At 49.5% G+C, this 15511-nt stretch overlaps 1 pseudogene; it reads right to left on the bottom strand.

Annotated features, from left to right (window-relative positions):
• Positions 1-985: 985 nt before the first annotated feature.
• On the bottom strand, positions 986-13786 carry LOC104681690 (annotated as a pseudogene).
• Positions 13787-15511: the final 1725 nt, after the last annotated feature.

Genomic DNA, 15511 nt, shown 5'->3' with positions numbered 1-15511 from the left:
TTTTTACCAGAAGCCAAAAAAGGTTTGTTTGGGCCCATCGAGAATGGACTTTGGTATTCCATAGACCAAGAGGGCTAAATTCAACAGTTGACCTTAGACTGGAGGGTAAACACGATGTGGTAACCAGAGGAACTCTAATTGAAGGGCCTGAAGAATTGAAGGAAATTACAACTGGGAGCCTCTGGGATGATTATATCGTCAACCAAGCAGCATAAAGTCACTGTGTCACCCCTGAACTGTATGCTTCGTAGCCGCCTCCTCACACTTCCTGTCATTGCGGGGGCAATGGAATGGACAGTGTGGCCTGGGCGAGAGTGTTTCGGTGACAGGAGGATTCTTCTAGAGATAAAAAGGCATTGGAGAAATATTAAGATTTAGAAACATGATCTGTGATAGAGATATTTTTCTTCTTTTTTTTATACTTGGGGTAATAGCAAAACATTAACCTGGAATCTGACAAGTAACAGAAAAGGAAGTTCACCCCTCTCGGAGAATCACCAGTCTATTTGGGTTCTGCCCTTGCTGATGGGCTGAGGTATCGGTGAAGACTTTCCCTCTCTGCTGCCGCCTTGTACAGCATGACGGGTATGGGTTTTGGATCGTTGACTGTGCTGCAAGGTCATTTCTCTGGGTGAATGGCAGGGGGAAGAGCTAAATGAATCATCATCAGAGACTTCAGAGCTGGGAAGAGCTCGTCACCAGGTCCCAGAGGGGCTAGAAAGTCATTCATTGTGTTTAAAGGGCATCCATCATAGTACCTTACAAGTTACTTGGGAACATATGTCCGCTTTTCTGAAACTCAGGAAAATAGTTAGCTTTTTAAAAAAGGTGAATTGTCATTTTTCTTTGGTCAGAAGAGAATGGGCTGGTGGGTCAGCAGCTCATGCCAGGGAGGAAAGACAATGTCCAGTGGTCAAGAGGACTTGAAGCGAAGGAACCTACTTCAAACTGGACCAGCCCAGAAGGGGCTAGAAGGGATCCTGGGATCAGTGTTCGGGTCCCTTACTGCAAAAACGCCCCCACTATCCCCCGGCAGGCATCCTGTTTTAGAGATGGGTGCCCAGCACAGAACATGTTTTGAGGGAACACATCCATCCTATTCTTTCCCCAGAGTCAGGTCTCACAGTCCTCTCGATTAGCTACGGGCAGACGGACAAACCTGAGGTCATGAGCAATCTTCTCCTCCATGACCTCAAAGCCACTGACATAGCCCATCAAGCCCAGGTCATAGAAGGTCTCATTGTCAGGGAGGCAGATGGGGAGGAGGTTGGGACCCAGGGTGACACTATTTTCCAGCTCCAGCAGGGCGATGTCCCCCTCAAAATTGTGGGACTCACCCTGACGGTAGTTCGGGTGGATGCTGACCCTGCGGATGGGGTGATTTGCCAGCTTCATGAGCTCTTCCACATTTGTGTGGCCCAGGAACACATCCAAGGAGGCGTTGCTTTGTGCCTTGTGTTCCTGGGGATACAGGGTGTGGGCAGCTGTAAGGATCCAGCGGTCGCCCAGCAGGGTCGCGCCCCTGTGCCTGTGGATGTTGGTGAACCTGCCAGGGGAAGTTGCCCATCTTGGCTTTTTGCCCTCCGATGATGCACTGCCTCTATTCCATGGGGTGCATGGGCTTCCCACACACTGAGGGAGAGCAAGGGAAAACAAGGGCAAGTCAGCTCCAGGTCCCACACCTCTTCCTTCTGTGGCCAGCCAGCTCCCCGTTTGCCCTCTCTTTTTGACTTGTCTCTTTTCTCTTTTTCCTCCCATCTCGACACTTCCTTCATTGGCCTATTAACAGGCTCTTCTCCTTGTTCTTGTTTTTATTTTTATTTTTTGAGACTCCTTGCTCTGTGGCCCAGGCTGGGGTGCAGTGGCGTGATATCAGCTCACTGCAACCTTTGCCTGCCGGGTTCAAGCAATTCTTGTGCCTCAGCCACTCTAGTAGCTGGGACTACAGGTATGTGCCACCATGTTTGGCTAATTTTTGTATTTTCAATAGAGGCTGGGTTTCGCCATGTTGGCCAGGCTGGTCTCGAACTCCTGACCTCAGGTGATCTGCCTGCCTCGGCCTCCCAAAGTGCTGGGATTACAGGTGTGAGCCACCACGTCTTGCCCCTTGTTCTTGTTTATTTCTTCCTGGGGTGTCTTCAGTTGTTTTTATTCTCTGATTTCCCATCTGCTTAGTGAAAATGCCGGCATTTCGGGACTGAATTCAGCACTCTTCCCCTCTCTTGCTTTCTCCTGGGATGTTCCCCTCTCCTCTCCTCTCCTCTGTCTCCTTTTTCTGGGCCATGCTGCCTCTGAGGACTTTCAGGCTGCTAACAATCCTGAGGATGGCCCCAGAGGGTTTCCACTCACCTGGCAAGCACCGAGGAATCTTCCCTTCCTTCTGTTCATTCTTCCAAATGCCCTGTGCTGTGCAGGTGTACACTCCTGAGGGCAGAGGAGGCAAGAATTAAGTTGGGAGGTAATGGGTAAGAAAACTAGGTTGCAGAGGCCAGCAAGTACTGAGTGTGCTCGACAGGGAGAGGGGTAGGGAGGAACAACATGGCAAGGGCCAAAGGTCAAAGGCTCAACTCTAGAAAGAAAAAATGTCAAGTGTTCAGAGGCTCTAGACCTATATTTTGTTTTAATGTCAAGTAAAAAAATCAGAATGCTTAACTATTGATATATGTTTGCTGTGATCCCTATTTGTGAAAGTAGACATAAAAACCAGAAGGAATATATCAAAATCTTATCAGTGATTGCGTCTTAGTCATGGAATCATAGATGATAATTGTAGCTATGTCTTCTGATTGCTGAAAATGTGCCATGTTTCTTACTCTATCTGCATGGTCTCATTTAAACACTACAGTGACACTTGCAGGTGTGTGTTATTATCCTCATTGTGGATGAGGAAGTTGAGCTTAAATAATTTGCACAGGGTCACATAACTTCTAAGTGCCAGAACCAAGGTGCAAGAGGTTTTCTGACTCCAAAGTCCAGCTCTTAAGGGATACCATTTATAATCCAGATTTTTTTCCTTTTTTTTCTGTTTCAAACCTATAATGCATGTGATTTCTAATATTTAAAAAAAGTTTGAAAAATACCCACTAATGAGTGAGAGTCATTTAGTAAAACTAAGTGCAAAAATCACAACCAGGTTTAGAGGGGAGAATGGAGAGGGGAGTTTCACTGAGTTAGCTGTAGTGGTCATGATGGTGGCAAAGACTGTGGTGTCGGTGTTGGTGGTGATGGTGGTGTTGATGTTGGTAATGGTGGTGGCAATTGTGATGTCGATGTTGATGATGACAGTGGTGTTGTTAATGGTGGTATTGTTAATGGTGTTAATGGTGATGGTGGTATTGGTGGTGATGATGGTGTTGGTAATGGTGATGGTGGTAATGGTAGTGGTGATGGTAATGGTGGTGGTGATGGTAGTGTTGGTGTTGGCAATGGTGGTGGTGGTGATAGTGGTGTTGGTAATGGTGGTGGTGATCAGGGTAGTGTTGACAATGGTGTTAGTTGTGATAATAGTGGTGATGGTGGTGATGGTGGTGTTAGTGTTGGTGGTGATGACGATGTTGGTAATGGTGATGGTGGTGATGATGGTGTTGGTGGTGTTGATGGTGGCACTGGTGTTAGTAATGGTGGTGATAGTGGTGTTGGTAATGGTGGTAATAATGATAGTGGTGATGGTGGTGTTGGTAATGGTAATGGTATCGATTGTGATGATGGTGGTGATGGTGGTGATTGTGCTGGCATTGATGCTATTGGTAGTGTTGCTGGTGTTGTTACTGGTAGTGGTGGTGATGGCAATGATGGTAGCACTGGGGATGTGGTGGAGGCAATGGTAGTAGTGGGGATGATGTGGTGACAGTGAGCTGTTTATGTGATTTGAATCTTTTCTTTGCATCAGCTCCTCCTTCTTCAAACCTACTAGCTTCCTCTTTACACTACAATTCAGGCCCCTGAAGCCAGTGCCCTGGCAGATACCTTAATGTGCATTCCCTAGGGATTCTACTGGGAGAAATCTCAGAGGATAACCCAATGGGATGGAAGGGAGAAAATTTCCATTTGCGTTGGTCCCTACTTTGCTCAGACTCCCTGCTGCCAGCTCTAGTCTGCATCTTGTAATATGGCTCGTGGCAGTAGTACTGGATACGGGTCTTGTAGGTATTCACCCCCATTGTGGTGGTGTAATGGAAGGCAGATTTCGGGGCTGCCCACAGTCCTTGACTCGGAGAGAACACAGGGCAGGGTGAGAGCTGAGAATGACTGTGCTGGAACTTTAGTGGGGGCAGTGTGAGTTGTCTACCTGCAGAGCACGTTGAGAGGCTTAGAAAAGATAGTCAGTGGCGAGGGCCCTTACAATGGACAGGAGTTGGGTGGTGTGAAATTCAGTTCTGGGTAGAGCCCATCCATCCCATTGAGATGAGGACTCACTGATTCCTGAGATGGGCCATAGGCATCAAAGGACAAGTCTCTTAGACCCTCATCCAAGGGTGAGGGTCTCTTGGAAAGAGGCTTAGTCTGGACCCCTCCTTCTTTCTTGGCCCAGGTCCTCAAGGTTGGAGGTGGGAAGTCCCCAGGATCATATCCCTGAATTGTGACTTACTGTTGCATCTGGGCATGGCACGATGCCATGTGCCATCATCCTGGCAGACAGCTGTGAAGGAGTGCAGCACTTGGTTCCCCTGCTGAGCAGAGGAACAGGCGCCATCAGTGCCAAGAGGCAATGCAGGTCCCCTTCCTGCCCTTCCCACACAGGAGTGGGAGGCAATACAAAGACATCTCTCAGCTCCCCCATGGATGTGGCTCCTTCTTCCTTCTCCCCAGCCCATTGCAGACAGGAGCACTGAGCCACCCTGCAGCAAGTCAGAGCGGGACTAATTGATAGACCCCATCATCCTCTCTCTAGACTGTGGCCTATTCCCACTGAGGTCCAATTGAATCCCACAATTTGTAATTTAAAAAAATCACAAGCCACGTTTGAGTGTTTTCTGTATCAAAACAAAAGCCTGTGCTCCAGGGCAGAACCATGTTTCTCTGGCTGGAATCCCCTGCCTCCAGGCCTGCATCACTTTCTCTCTCCTGGGTTGCAGTTTTCCTAAGGACAGAGGCCTTCCCTGAAATCCTAGAGCCACCTCACTCCTTTGAAAGGTGCTGGAGACGTTGATGTATGTGAAGGGCTGTTGCTGTTGAGCAGGGACAAGACTAGGAAATGGCAGTCTTTGAAATGAAAAGTTACTGGACAATATGAGTGAGTTTTACTAAGACCAAAAATTGGCCAGGCGCAGTGGCTTACGCCTGTGATCCCAGCACTCTAGGGGGCCGAGATAGGCAGATCACTTGAGGCCAGGAGTTTGAGTCAAGTCTGGGAAAATTGAGAAACCCTATCTGTACCAGAAATACAAAAAGTAGCCAGGCACAGTGGCCCTTGCCTGTAATTCCAGCAACTCTGGTGGCTGAGGTACCTGAGTAGCTTGAATCCAGGAGCATCGCTTGAATCTGGGAGGCGGAGTTCACAGTGAGCTGAGATCATGCCAATGCCTGGGTGACAGAGCAAGACTCTGTCTCAAAAACAAAACAAACCCCAAAAGACCAAAAATCATCCCATAGAGTTAGCCCTGGTTGCAAAAGAATGTGTATGAGAACTAGACCGTCTGAGTAAAATGTAGGTAATGTGAGAAATGGTGTGACTTGCTTTAAATTCTATGACGTGAATGACAAATGCAAAAGTAAGGGCAGTGGGTGGTGCAGGCAAGGGAGGGTTGTAATATGAGCAGAGAGGTTGTTAGTCTCCAGTCCTCTGGACCCAGGACACCCACCCAATCCTCCTGATGGAGATGGAAGCACCTTGGAGTAAAGAACAATGCATCAGATGAACTCGACTTGATGCAACATTCAAATGTGAGCTCCACAAAGGCTGTGTGACTATGTGGGTTTCTTTTTACTGAACTTCCCACATCTAGGACAGTGCCTGACAGTAGACCCTTAAAATGTGCATTAAATGAATTAACTGTGACTTTGTTTTTTTGAGACGGAGTCTTGCTCTGTCACCCGGGCTGGAGTGCAGTGGCCGGATCTCAGCTCACTGCAAGCTCCGCCTCCCGGGTTTACGCCATTCTCCTGCCTCAGCCTCCCGAGTAGCTGGGACTACAGGCGCCAGCCACCTCGCCCAGCTAGCTTTTTTTTGTATTTTTTTAGTAGAGACGGGTTTTCACCATGTTAGCCAGGATGGTCTCAAACTCCTGACCTCGTGATCCGCCCCTCTTGGCCTCCCAAAGTGCTGGGATTACAGGCTTGAGCCACCACGCCCAGCCAACTGTGACTTAAGGATATGTCATAGGTCTCTTCTTTGATTCTGATTAAGTCTTCCGTGTGGACCTATTGAGCAATGAAGGGATGTCCAGTCTTGGGTCTCTGTCCAGAGACACAGAGAATTTTTAGTTTACCAGCTTTTGTGAGATCGATCCACGGATAAAACCATATTCCTTCCTGAATCTTCAGAGCTGAGGACAGGACGGTGGGCCCAGGGTGAGACCACCAACATGTGTAAAAGAGCCCTGGAGCAGGAGGCAGGAGATTGGGGTCCTAGTCCCTGCCGTAGAAAATCACTATGTGATATTGATAAGTCACTACATCTCCACCCTGCCTTTCCAGTTCCTTCAGCTTTCTTGATTATTGGACGAGGGCAATAGTTCTTAAACTTGGCTGCACATTAGAATCACCTGGGTAGTTTTAAATAGTCTTGTTGCTCAGGCTCTACTCCAGATCAATGGAATGAGAGTCTCTTTTGGGGGCCATTGACTTCGTATTTATTTATTGACTGATTTTTATTTTTTAGAGACAGAGTCTGGCTATATTGTTCAAGCTGAAGTGCAGTGGCTATTCACAGGGGCCTTGTATGATTGGGCTCAAGCAATCTTCGAGGATTGTAAACTCTCTGTTTTAAGTGTGCAGCAAGTTGGAGAGCTGGTGGACCAGGAGACTCTTCCAGCTGAAGCGCCTATGACTCTAGCGGGGGGTGAGACTAATTCCTCACAGCTGTGAACCCACCATCTGAATTCCCCCAGGATGCTGGGCCGGCTCTCTCCTCTCAGCCCTGGGCTGTTACCTCTATGAGCTGGTAGCCTTGCTTGCAGGTAGCAATGAAGCAGTCACGGAATTGGTACTGAGGCTGCAGGTTCTGGATGACGGTGAACTCGTCTAGGGTCTTGGGCTGGGGGCACTTGATGACTACTGGGGAGACCAGAGGGCGTATTTATTTCAGAACCACCGGCCCTTCCTTCTTCCCACCTTTTCCCCATTGCTGGCCATTGAGGGAGGCCCCCAGGGAGCCTTACTCTCAGTGGTGTAGGGCAGCCTCCAGCCCCGGCTGTCCCCCAACTCATCTGTGAAGAACAGCAGATCCACAGCATTGCTGCTGGTGTCAAGGTCGGGGGGCCTTTGCTTCCCACAGAACTCGCCAATGTTCTTCCCGTTGGCATAGATCTGGTAGGGCAGGAGGGTTTTTTTTTTTTTTTCCAGCTTGGACATTTTTACACAGGGCCAACTGTGTAGTAGCCTGGTGGCCAGGGTGGTGGTGGTGATGAAATCCTGCCTTATGTGTGTTTTCAGGGGAAGGTGGAAAGGGATCCCCACAACCCAATTCCAGTTATGTGGGAACTTGCCCAGCCCATGGGTGATGTTGACCAATTCCTGCCCCAGCAGGCCAGGGTATCCAGGAAGAAATTGAGACAAGAGGAGCTAAGTGCAGACAGAAGAGGAGGAAGGGGTCTTTCAGGGGTAGGACGGCTGTACCTGTAGCTGGATATAGGGGCAGTGTACTTGCTGGTGGTCATCAATTTCAAAAGGCTCCACGAACTTGAGGTGCAGGGTAAGGCTGCGCTCCACCCGGATGCTATAGTTGTAGCACAGGTCAGCGGAGTAGGACCGGGGGTACTCCAGGCTGGAGATGTAGCCCGATGCCTCCGTGTACAGCTCGCTACTGCACTCAGCTGTGAGAACAGAGCCACAGGGCATCATGGGGCCACTGTGGCTGGCTCAACCCCTGCCTCCCTGCTACACCACTCTGGCTCACCCTAGTGGGAATACCTGTCCTTCTGAAGCTCATAGCCTGGACGGCAGGAACAGAAGTAGCCTCCAACGTAGTTGTGACACAGGTGCTGGCACTGGGGCTGGGGTGTGAATGGTTTCATTAAGCCTAGGTGGAATCGGAAGGCAGAAAATAAAGTAGACATGTCCAGGCTCAGGGAATGAGGGGAGGGGAAAGGCTGGGTTCTCCCCTGATTTGCTCTGGGAAGCACATTCATCAAGGTCTGGAAGGCATTCAGGAAGGAGGGTTAAGCTCCGGCTGGGAGACTTGATTAGTGGCTCTGATCTTAGGGAGGTCACTCACCAGAGGCCTAAAGACAAAGGCATCTTTATGTCACCTGGACCTCCAGGCCAGGCCTCTCCAATGCTCTCTGGGGACTGCTCCATGGGGACAGATCCCAGGTTGACAGGCCTCGTTAGGAAAAGCTCTCTTGAGGGGAGGAACAAGAAAATCCAGGCTTTCAGCTTCTTTGGATTCAAGATTCCCTTTCCTGGCCTCCATTCAATGTGGCTGAGGTTAGAGAAAAGGCATCTCTGGGAGGCTACTCACCCACAGCTTGGTAGTAGGCCAGGAAACCCTTGTAGAACATGATAGTCCCATTCTCCTCGTTGGAGAAGTCTGTGTGGAAGGTCAGCAGCATCTTGTTCCCTTGAGACAAAAATTCCTTTTTTCCTGGGGGGTTGCCCAGTGGAGAACCCAGTTGCCCACAGAACCTCCCCAGGTTTTTCGTATGAGCAGAGATCTGGTGGAAGAAGGACAAGGAGTAGGAAGAAGACCTGTTGTGGAGTGGCGCACGTGGTGGCTCAGTGATGGTCCTCCTTGTTTCGCCCAGAGTGAATCATGCACCATATTGGCTCTGCTGGTCACTACCTGCTGGGTTCGGCCGCTGCAAACTTCCCCATGTGACCTTCAACTATTCCCCAAGTCTCCCACTGACTCACTCTTTGCATGTTGTCCTGCACTGGGTACCTCACCCCTTCCCTGTTTTCTGCTCCTCTGGCAGGTTTCAGGTCATTCTCCATCCCCACCTCCTACGGCCTGTTCCCCTGGGGTCCTGGTTGCCTGTACCCAGCCTTTCCCCTCCCCTCATTCCCTGAGCCTGGACATGTCTACTTTATTTTCTGCCTTCCAATTCCACCTAGGCTTAATGAAACCATTCACACCTTGAGTGCCTCCTTATGCCCTTGATTGAACATGAGCCCTGAAGCTCACCAGTCTCAGGGTCAGGAGGTATGGCCTTGTCCCTCTTCCTTCCTCCTCAAAGCCTCCTCAACCTCTTCTTGCCCCTGCCACCAAATGCCCTCGCCCAACACTGCACACTCACCAATTCCTCTGGGTGGGGAAGATGTTCCGTTTTCATGTTATGTTGGAGCCCAAAAGAGTGAGGGTGGTGATCAACTCAGTATACCACTGGAGGCTACATGAGTAAACAGCAAACTCTTCTCATAAATGCAGGATGTTGGTAAACTGACACACTGCATCTGCCACCCAGAAGGAATGCTGAGGGTAGTCATGCCCCAAGTGTAATGTTTCTTGTGATTATCTACAGGGCACATCTGAAGCCTGTTAGTAATAGTATAAACCTATGATCAGTCAAGCAGCCAACCAATTGTTACCTCCTCCTCCCTGCTCATTCTACCCAATAAATGTGAAGGGCTGTGGAAGCTCGGGGTCTGCTGCCATTGCTCACTAGAGCAGGGAGCTCTCTTCTTCTTCCCCTGGCCTCTTTCTTTAAAACAGTTTGTTTTGTCTTAAGTTTTCATTTCTACATTTGTCCTCCTTCGTTCAGTCTTGTAATGATGGACTCAAGTAGTAACATTAGTAACTGTTGTAGTGATGGTCTCAAGTAGTAATCATGGCAATCAGTTACAAGTGGCGCCCAAACAGGGACAATCAAGGACAAACAGGGACCTGAAGAGGCCTGCAGGGACAAATAGAGATTAGTAGGGATACATAGAAATAAATAGAGATAAATAGAGACAAATAGAGATAGGTAGGGACTTGCAGGAACTTGTAGGAACTAACAGGGACCATAGGGACACACAGGGACAGATAGGGATAAAGAAAGACTAGGAAAGACTGGCAGAAACTTGCAGGGACAGACAGGGACAGATAGGGTCCTATAGGGACTTGAGCAAAGACAGTCTGCTGGAGCAGAAAAACTAAAGCCCAGAAAAACCTAAAACCTACCAGACGAATGAGAAAGCCCGTTACAAGTCTGCCGGCAGCAATATAAGGTCAGTGCTCTTAAGTGGTACAGAGAACAGGAAGTTTTTGAATCAGGGTAACATGGGGAAGAATTTGGTTATTTCTTTTCTCTTTTGTTTGGAGTTTGGTAAGTACCATTTTTTTGTTATTATTTCAGGGTTTGAGCTAATTTTTTGCTGCACCTACAGTACCTATTGAGGGTGGTGAACAGGAGAGGGCAGATAAAAACTGGCTTGAACTGTCTGCTTTTGTGACTACAGAAAGGCTAACTTTGGCTTTGGCTTTCATGGATTGTGGACATGTGCTGGCACCTGTGAGATGTGCAGAGGACTTGGGAGGTTTTCTCAGCTTGTCAAGATGTGGGAACTGAGCTTCACTGCTCTGCAGTGTTGACTCAGACAATGGCTAATTTGGTAGCTGACAGATCTAAAGGAAGCCGAGGGTTAAGCCCTAAAGTGAGAAAGTGTTATAAGTGTAGAAAAATTGGATGTTTTAAAGGAGAATGCCATCAGACCTCTGGGCAGAAGGGATCTGATAACACAGGTCCCCTCTCAACAGAAAAAAAAGCTAGGACTTTGCTCTCGTTGCAATAAAGGAAATCATTGGGCTAATCAATGCTGCTCAAAGTTTCATCAAAATGGTACCCCCCACCCCCACCCCTGTTGGGAAATGAGAAGGGGTCCTGGACCTGGGCACCTCAAACAATGAGGGCATTCCCTGTCTGGGTTGCAACTTCTTTTCAGGGGTGGGTTTCTGGAGACTCATTGATTCCAGCTCCCTCCAGTAGCAGAAACACCTGTAAGTGCAGGGTTAGATCTCCCAGTCAGAGAACGAGTTACGTTAGTTGGAGGAGACAAACACGGTAAGATTCCCACTGGTTTTGGGGACCTTTGCCAGCAGGACACATGGGATTAATTTTAGGCAAAAGTCATCTTAACTTACAGGGCATTGCTGTGGTTCCGGGAATTGTTGATTTGGATTACAAACGAGAAACTCAGGTAGTGGTAATGGCATAAGATCTTTGGGTTTTTGAACCAGGGAGAATATATTGCTCAATTGTTGCTTATTCCCTGTAAATTGCACCCTTCTCCACGAAAGGAGAAACAAGGGAATCGGGGATTTGGAAGTACAACTACACGGGAAATTTATCTATCACAACCCATGGCATCTAATAGACTCACTTGTTCAGTGTAAATTGAAGAAAGAAGTTTTGTGGGCTTATGGATACGGGAGCAAGAGATTGGTCTCTTGTGGTAATAGATCTTGAAGATTGTTTTCTTTGCTGTGCTATTGCACGAGAAGGATAAGCCTTGATTTGCTTTCTCTGTGCCTTCTGTTGATTGGAAAGAGCCTGTCTCATTATCAGTGGAACGTTTTACCCCGCAGCAATTAATCAAAGAGGCAGAAGCTGAGTGACAGCTTGTAGAGCAGATGCTTCAGCAACAGCATGCCTCCTGGCTGCAGCCACAAAAGCCTTTGCTTTTGTTTTGGTTGATTTACTAACTGCGGACGAGGGTATGCTTATGTTTTCACAGGAAATGAACAAACCAGGTGGGCGCCCTCAAGGTGTGCGAGACCATGGAACCAGAGACTGGAGAGAGCCATGGATCCCAGCTATGGGCCTCGCTCCTGCAGTGCGAGCCATGAGCCAGTTGAATCTGAATGTGAAGATGGAACAAACTACCAACGGCAATTGAAGGCTGCACAGCCTGGAATTGTCTTTACTAAATTAATTCAAAAACAAAAAGGGAGAGATGTTGGAGGCTGAAAGAGTGAGGGTGGTGATCAACTCAGTATACCACTGGAGGCTATATGAGTAAACAGCAAACTCTTCTCATAAATGCAGGATGTTGGCAAACTGACACACTGCATCTGCTGCCCAGAAGGAATGCTGAGGGCAGTCATGCCCCAAGCGTTTCTTGTGATTATCTACAGGGCATATCTGAAGCCTGTTAGAAATAATATGAACCTGCTGGGCACGGTGGCTCACGCCTGTAATCCCAGCACTTTGGGAGGCCGAGGCGGGTGGATCACGAGGTCAGGAGATCGAGACCATCCTGGCTAACACGGTGAAACCCCGTCTCTACTAAAAAATACAAAAAATTAACCTCCTGTGGTATCAGGTGCCTGTAGTCCCAGCTGCTGGGGAGGCTGAGGCAGGAGAATGGCGTGAACCCGGGAGGTGGAGTTTGCAGTGAGCCATGACAGCAAGACTCCGTCTCAAAAAAAAAAAAAAAAAAAGAAATAATATGAACCTGTGATCAATCAAGCAGCTGACCAATCTTTATCTCCTCCTCCATGCTCATTCTACCCAATAAATACGAAGGGCTGTGGAAGCTTGGGGTCTGCGGCCTTTGCTCACTAGAAGCAGGGAGCTCTCTTCTTCCCTTGGTCTCTTTCTTTAAAACAGTTTCTTTTGTCTTAAATTTTCATTTCTGTGTTTGTCCTCCTTTGTTCAGTCTCATAATGATGGTCTCAAGTAGTAACATTAGTAACTGTTGTAGTGACTGTCTCAAGTAGTAACTCTCTCAAGTAGTAACTGTGGCAGTCAGCCACAATCTTATTTGTGCATACCTCCTACCTCCGGGGGTCTCCTGGGAATGGTAGTTATTGGACCTTCGCAGGCTCTGCTTAAGCCTGGAATCTCATTTTTACTGGATATAGAAAGATGGGTCAGGGAAGGTACCCTTGGTTGTCACAGAGGTGAGGGTTCTGAGCCTACTGTCCTTGCTGAAGACTATTCCCGTGCTGCCAGAGCACGCATTTCTTTTCCTCATGTCCCTGTGTTCCTGTTGAGGCAGGCAGCCATGCCAATCTTCTCCTTGGAGACAGGGAAACTGAGGCACAGTGGTTTCCCAAAGGCTCTCAGCTAGACAGCAGATGGGGAAGGTTTTCTGGACTCAGTGCACAGTGAATTTCCTGAGTGGGTCCTGTCCCCTTCTCTGTGCTTCTCCCCTCAGTGCTCACTGAGGGCTTCTTCACCAGTGAGTGCCCCATCCAGGGCAACCCTTGGCTCTAAGAGATGCAGTCGGCCATCGGCTCCTGTGGGGCTGGCTTGTGTCTGGCGGTGTGCATGCCAAACAGATCCCAGATCCCAGAGGGTCCCGTTTTGTCTCCCCTCTGCCCGCCCATCCTGCCCCTACCTTGACATAGTCATAGAAGCAGCCTTCAGAAGGCTCCAGGTCAAAGTGCTGGAAGATGAGCTTCACCCTGTATCCCGTGGGGACTGTGATCACAGTAGTTGTTTCAAAGCTGTTGGGGTAAGGCTTGGGGAACAGAGGGAAAGTCACCTCCCCAAATAACTTCTGAGGGATGAGAATGGGGTCTCTTGGCCTGTGGAACAGGGTTGAGGCCAGGAGGTACAATAGCCACCTGCCAAAACAAGAGTGTCTGGAGTTGGAGGGGTTCACCACTCTTGCCATGTGGGAAATGGCTGTGACAGGGAACGAGATGGCCATACCGCTGGGCATCCTCCTCCTCTCTGCCCACTCTGGACCTCACCGACATGTTCTCAGCAGGGGTGTGTGGGTGGCGAGGGCGGCCTTTGCAGCTGCTGCATTGGGTCACTCCCCAGGGCAGTGTCCAGTCCAGAGGCCACCACACTCCCCTTACACTCCCTTTCCAGCCTCCTCCCCCGCCCGGCCCCATCCCTCCCCTCCCCTTCCAGGAATAGGACTGGCTTGGGACAAGTTAGTGGAGGGTGAGTGTTTCCACCCATGGGTCTCTGAAAGGGCTCCCACAGGTTCAGTAAGAGCGTCTGGGAGAGACCATCTGTGGAGTGTGGGACACAGGCAGAGTGTCCCCTCCTGGACAGTGGGTCCCCTCCTCTCTCTGCTCCCTGCCGTGAGCCCAGAGGGAAGAAAGGACCATGGCATGAGCTTCTATGTATAAGGTCTCCTCTGGTCCTTAGGAGGAGGGATGGGGTGTGTGTTGTGTGTGTCCATGTGTGTGCACAGTGGGATTGATGAGAGAAGAGTGTGTGAAGAGAGAAGGGTGTTCTTGTCTCCCTGAATTGCCTCCCATGCCCTGGCTTCTCCCTCCCGCCTGGGTGCCCATCACCCTTGCAAGGCCTGTGTTGAATCCTGGGCTCTCCTTCGTGCACTGTGTGCAGAGGGAGCCCGTGTCACGCACAGCAGGGAGGGGAGGGTTTTCTGTGGAATGGAGGGGGGACCATTCCCGGAGGAATGTTGGAGGGAATGAACTATTTGCATAAACAAAAGATCTGAGTTTCCACTTTTAGTTTTGGTTTTGAAATCCCTGTCGGTGGTGCCACCTGCTGGTCTATGAGGGAAAGGGCTAAGGAGACGGGAGTCTGACTTTTTAGGGCCAGGGGAGCCTTTGGTTGGAGGTCCAGATGCCTCAGTCTCTGAATCTGATCAGCTTCTCCTTTCTTCCAAGACTTTCCTGGGGGGCTGCTGCTGTGTTTACAAGGTTCCTACCAAAGCAGTGGGAGACCACAGGTTGTGAGGGATTCTCTTTTCTGAGCTGTCCCTTCCCATTGACCTCATTCTTCTTGCCGTCATTCAGCCCACAGCTCTGGTTCAAGAATGGCCCGGGTCCATGCCCAGGATGTAATGATAGGAACACTGGGGCAGAGGAGGGCACGTGGGAGTGGGCAGAAGAGAGAGGAGCTTGGTTGCCTTGGGGCCCTGGCCTGCTTTAGCCATGAATGACACGTGGACATAGAATAGGGATGGCCATGTCAGGGCAGCCCTAAATCAGCCCTGGGTTTGAGAGCCTCTGGGGCAGCTGCGGAGGGGGTAAAATGTCCCCATCTCCTCAGCATCTGCTCAACACAACTGCCAGGGCTGAAGCCGAGGGTGCGGGTGTGGAGCAAGAAGGACTTGGTTTTTCTGAGATGGAGCCAGGCCCCTGGGAGGGAGGAGGGACCCTAGTGTTTCCTGTCCATCAGGCCATAGTGTCCTGCTTTAAAAATTTTGCTCTTGGCCGCGTGTGGTGGCTCATTCCTGTGATCCTGGCACTTTGCGAGGCCAGGGTGGGAAGATCTCTTGAGCCCAGGAGTCTGAGACCAGCCTGGGCAACATAGTGAGACCTTGTCTCCAAAAGTTAAAACAAATAAAAAACAATTTCACTGCTTTTGGAAGCCTTTCTTCATCAACTCTCCATGGCACCAAATATCTGAGGGCACTTTACCCCATAGAGAGGCTTGGGCTGCAGAGTAGGCCTCTGTGTTCTTAAGCCTTTGTAGGCTGTTCTGCTCGTTTCCCTTAT

Source organism: Rhinopithecus roxellana, chromosome 10 (assembly GCF_007565055.1).
Source record: "Rhinopithecus roxellana isolate Shanxi Qingling chromosome 10, ASM756505v1, whole genome shotgun sequence".
Lineage (NCBI taxonomy): Eukaryota > Metazoa > Chordata > Mammalia > Primates > Cercopithecidae > Rhinopithecus > Rhinopithecus roxellana.
Note: the sequence above shows the minus strand (reverse complement) of the source record. Positions and strands in the feature narration are given on the sequence as shown.